Source organism: Tachypleus tridentatus, chromosome 5 (assembly GCF_004210375.1).
Source record: "Tachypleus tridentatus isolate NWPU-2018 chromosome 5, ASM421037v1, whole genome shotgun sequence".
Lineage (NCBI taxonomy): Eukaryota > Metazoa > Arthropoda > Merostomata > Xiphosura > Limulidae > Tachypleus > Tachypleus tridentatus.
In genome coordinates, this window is record NC_134829.1 from 25,814,619 (window position 1) to 25,820,739 (window position 6,121).

Consider the following 6,121-nt stretch of genomic DNA (forward strand, 5'->3'; position numbering starts at 1 on the left):
ATAGCATTTATATCTATAGCATCAAGAAATGTGGAGTTACTGACTATTATCATGTTTTACAGACCTGCCCAGCAATTTTCCATCGCTTTTCAACTTGGATTTTTTTTTTTTGTATTCATTTGTTAATAATTTGGACAATTTGGATCAATGACAGGGTGACTGCACAAACTTTAGCTATATTATTTAATGTCATCACATTGTTATGAATGTTTCTGAGCTCTTCCCATCTGATGCATATGTTTATTATTGTCATTTTCTAAGTATTCGCTCAGCAACCCCACCTAAGAAACCACTACTTTTGGAGCTCTCTTTCTTTTCATTTTTTAAACATTGACATGATTGGCTGTCTCCCACCTTTTGTCCGTCGCTCTTTCATTTTGAATGGCAATCCATCATATTCACAGCACATGTACTTCTACAGATACGCATGGCCGAGCGCGTAAGGCGTGCGACTCGTAATCCGAGGGTCGCGGGTTCGCGCCCGCGTCGCGCCAAACATGCTCATCCTTTCAGCCGTGAAGGCGTTATAATGTGACGGTCAATCCCACTATTCGTTGGTAAAAGAGTAGCCCAAGAGTTGGCGGTGGGTGGTGATGACTAGCTGCCTTCCCTCTAGTCTTACACTGCTAAATTAGGGACGGCTAGCACAGATAGCCCTCGAGTAGCTTTGTGCGAAATTCCAAAACAAACAAACAAAATCTACAGATACAGTCACTGTAATGTTTAACTTTGCATTTGTATGGTAAAGAGTTAATAGTGTTGTTTTGTTTATATTTATATGGAGGGAAAAGAGCTTTGACTTTTCATCTAACTTGAGCGTTTGAAGCTCAAGGTGCTAGGACTGAGACGTTCCCAAATCTCGATGCACCCAGAAGTTAAAATTTAGCTAAGTGAGCGTCTTTTTTTTCAAAGGGAATTCCATATGAAATTTATAAACTGAAAGTGGCAATATCTGAATGACTTGATTTGTTTTCTGTCAGTAAATTCTTATCTTGGCTCATACGATGGCTGTTAATAATGTCATTGTCTCAAGTGAAGCTAGGATCTTAATACTTGACCTCCTGGTCGCCAACTTCAACTGTTGACGTTTAGTCAAAGCTTTATTTTACTTTCACCAAATAATGACACCCCTGACAATAATGTAGTAACGTGTATTAGGTTGGTTCTTTTAAGTTATTTAGTGCAAATAATTCAAGGTCCAGTTAGTGTAAAAAAAATAAGTTACTTTAATTCTTTTTTAACGTTTCTGCAACCTGAATACTTGTACTGCTGTAAATAGGCTGTAGGTCTACGTCGCGAAGGACGTTAACTGAGGTAAAAGAAATAAATTCACTTGTACAAAGTAATTATCACAGCTAACACGCTGAATGACTGACTCTGTATCTTGAAGTCGTTTACATATCTTTCTCTATCGTGAAATAACTCCATCCTCTCTTAATAAATCTTTGACCATCTTTCAACTTACTTTCTTTGTAACCTAATAATGCTTTATGGAATGGCGTACAATCATAATCTGAGTTGGAGTGTGAGAGGACAATGCATGACGTCAAATCTTAGACTTTCTGAGCAGTCTACTGAACGTCATAATTTATTACTCACTGCTCTCTTGTATTAAAGATTTAGATTATAGAAATTTCAACGTTATAAATATAAGTGATAGTAATATTTAACCACAAAAACGTTACTTCCTAATGTCATTCATTAGAGCTCAAACAAATATTTCCGAGAAGGGGAAGTATATGTATATAAGGGGTCAGCTTTTACGGTGTAAGTCAATAGACTAAAATAATAAGTGTCATGTGTGTTTAAACATAAGGACAAATTTAGTTTTGATAAAAATTGCTAAAATATCTAGTTTAACTATGACATTTAGCTTACATCATAATACGAGCAATTTTCTGTTAAAATGAAGAAGGTAAATATCCCCTCGCGCTTTTTCCTGAAGTCACACATGGTATCATTCCTTATGCACCACGAAATATATGGATTACATCATCCGCAGTTTTTACCCCTTCTTTGTTGGAAGTGTAAGTTGAAGTATATCATTATAACTCTTTCTCCAGCACTCTTATCTATGTTAACATTTTTTGCTATAACAATGACTTAAATACAACACTGTTTATGAATAAAGCCAAAGCTTTAAGGCAGTAAGTATAAATATATTTGCTGCTAAACAGTTGGACTCTAACCAGGACTGTACGTAGAATGTTTGAAACATGGGTTCTAATTAGTTTGTGAGATCAAAAGCCAGCACATGTTGTGCGAGGCATAGTCAGCATGTAAATCATTCTGATACAACTAAGGTGTTGGGAAATACGATTATTTCAAGCCAAAAAGTGCTTTATTAGAAGAATTTAAATTATATTTAAAATAAATAATAACTGCGCTATAACTGTATAAACACAATTTTACATCACAAAAATAGGGGTTCAGCTGAACCCTAACCCCCTCCCCCATACGTTCATGTGTGATAACATCTCTAGTTGATAGAGCCAGAAATAAATACAGAAAAGAAAAAAGAAAAAGCTTTGACTTCTTAATATCTTAAAAATATCATCCATTGGATCATGGTTATTTTCCTCAGAGCCCTTGGGCTCCGCGATGAAATTTTAGAATGCTAATATTTTTTTCTTAAACTGTTAAATTGAATCAGAATACGTTGTACAAAAAAGTAAAATATATCTTTAATAAAACAGGTTTTTCGCGTAATGAGCCTTTTAATCTTTTATTCTGCCTAACACCAGACGATGTTATTTAGCTTAGGGGAAGTTCTCGCAGTGAAAGTGTTAATACAATTTCAATTAACTTCGACAGTGGCACCACTGGTTGTTTGTAGATATGGCACCATTTCAAGATTGCATGCGTTGTTGGAGATGCAAGATAGCCTAGTAATTTTCGTATGAAACATCAGTCAACCTTGGGTCGTGATGCCAACTGTCTCTTAAAAGGCAAGTCTTGATTAGCGGCTAAATCTCGAACGAAATGAAACATAATGAAGCATAAAGTCATAGCTGAAACTTGTCCAAATGTGAAACATTGCGATGCAATTAGATGCAGTATCAATTGTTTCAATTTCAAGGCATATTTATATAAAGTATAATTATATTTATGACAATTATAATTGATAAGTGTTAGGTTATGTTAGATTCGTTGTAGTTTAATTAGACAAACTTGGTACCAATGAGCTCTATGAGGTCATACGCCCGCATGACGTCACGTTTCACTTTGTTCGAGATTTAGACACACGTCAGATCTGGTTTTAAAATTCTGTTAAAAAAAAAAAAAAATGTAAATATAATAAGTCACCCTTTTCCTTTATAAATAAAATTATTCTAGCGGTTTAGCCTTTTTCCACAAATCGTTATGGCAACACTGGTCTTAGGTCACCATGTCATTGTATGATAAAATTCAAGCGCTTGAACGAGTTTTCATTAAGAAGCTATTTTGTGTCCGTGAAAATGCCTTTAAAGTGCCAAAGATATAAGAATTCGTATTTAGACAAATTAATAATTGTTGTTACCCTTATAATGGATAAGTGGCTGAATATCAGTAATAAATCTGATACGATTCTTGATGACGAGAAACCCACTTGAAATAAATAAAATTATAAGGAACACAATTTAATACATTTAAAATATGAACAACATCTTGTCAGATACAAACAAATTTAAACTACTAAACATAAATCCAATAAAAAATACATGAAACCAGTTAAACAAAATACGACTACAAATTAAAAAACCAACACAATCTCAGAAAACATTTATTCTTACCTACGAAAGACACCAACTCACGCACACCACAACTATACGACACCACCAAACCTCACAAACCTGATTATCCACTATGACCCATAATGTCCACCTACGAATCATTTAACTACAATCTCGGTAAATATATAGCGTGAGCATTTTCTAAATATGTAACATCAGCCGGCTTCTTTTTCAAAGACTCTTTTAACTTTAAATATATTCTTAATCAACTAAATCATAAAGCCTTAATGGCCAGTTTTGATGTAATCTCCCTCTTCACAGAAGTCCCAACGACGGAAACCTGCAAGATAACTTTAGAACTTTATATCCAAGACCCCAACCCATTGATACACATCCCAGCAGCCAATTAGCAACCATTATATAATTCACTACCACCAAAACTAACTTCATGTTCAATAACCGAAACTACCTACAAATAAATGGCCTAAGTATGGGGAACCCCGTGTCACCAGTTCTAGCCAACATTTTTTATGACATAGATTGTATCACAAGTGATCAGTTCAGCTTTACATCCACCACTATACTGGTTCAGGTACGTTGATGATACAATTGCTGGATTCGCATCTACAGAACACACATTTAGTTTTTTCAATCACGTTAACTCGATACAACCCAACATTTAGTTCACCTGTGAACACGAAAAACTAACCAAATAACATTTCTCAACCTCAAAATAACTAGAACCGACACACAATTCAAAACAGAAATCTATAGAAAAATCACCCATACTGGATTATACATTCCCTGGGACTCAGCACATGAAACGAAACAAAAACTCAACATATTAAGAACCCAAATAAACACAGCCACAAAGCTGTGCTCACCCGATAAAATTAACGATGAAATCGACAAAATAAAACAACACTTCATTAGCATCAACAAATTTCCTCAAAAAACCGTGGACAAAATCATACGCTCACACCTAGACCAACAACAAACAAACAATAAATCCTAAGATGCAACAAACTACAAAACATTATACTGCTGCATACGATATGTTCCCGACATCGGCGAAAAATAACCAATATTTGGAAAACAACTTATAACAAAACACAACACTCCAGTGAACATCAAATTCATTCAAAAACCATGTACAAAACTCAAGTCCATACCTTGCAAAATTTACACTGACAAACACAACACCAATATAATTTATAAAATACAATGCAACAACTGCCACAACTTCTATATTGGAGAAACAAGCAGAAAAATGGAAACTAGATTCAAAGAACAAAAAAAAAACACTTTCACACGTTTTTGAACACTAAAATCAAATAAACACAACGTAATAATAGAAAACACCCATATATTAAATATGGAAACAAATATACACAAACGCAAAATCAAAGAAGCTCTAGTTATACAACGACTCAAACGAAAAGTAAAGCAATATAAAGGAACATTTTTATACCTATACTAATTAATAACCTAACATCCACCTGCAACGCCCCTTACAATCCGGTATCCGTTTATACTCTCTCGTCTCTAAGACGTTTCCGTCAACGGTCACATTTAAACACTTTCTCGTTCTTAACCTGAAGATGATCTGGGAAGGTTGAAACGTTGTTCTCAGTAAAAGTGTTAATACTCATACCAGCCGTTCTGAGATATAAATCTGATACGAGTAAAAATCTTCCTAGGCCTAGGCCTAATACGAATTCATCGGCGTATTTCAACGCAGGATAATGCAAGAAGTACCGTAACAAGAAAGAAAAGAAAGTATGATGTAAGTTTTATTGAATACCAAAGAAAGTGTTTGCAATTAAATGCAAGGAAAGCTACATTTCGTTCGTTTGTTCATCAAAACAACAAAGGTGTTCTTATTGCTTCATATTGTGTTAGTTACCTTATTGCAAAAGCAGATGAAGCTCATACAATTGCAGAAGATTTGATAAAACCATGCACAAAATATTTGGTAGAGAGGACGACTAATGAGAAATTTCTTAAAAACATTAACTCTGTCCCCATTTCTGACAACTCGGTTTCTCGAAAAATTAAGGATATGCCAGCAAATTGCTTAACACTCCTACGAAAAGACGTTTCTAGTCCTGATTTCTCCAAGCCCGTTCCCCTGGCTTTTGTTTGTTTGAAAATTTCGCACAAAGCTACTCGAGGGCTATCTGTGCTAGCCGTCCCTAATTTAGCAGTGTAAGACTAGAGGGAAGGCAGCTAGTCATCACCACCCACCGCCAACTCTTGGGCTACTCTTTTACCAACGAATAGTGGGATTGACCGTCACATTATACACCCCCACGGCTGGGAGGGCGAGCATGTTTAGCGCGATGCGGGCGCGAACCCGCGACCCTCGGATTACGAGTCGCACGCCTTACGCGCTAGGCCATGCCGGG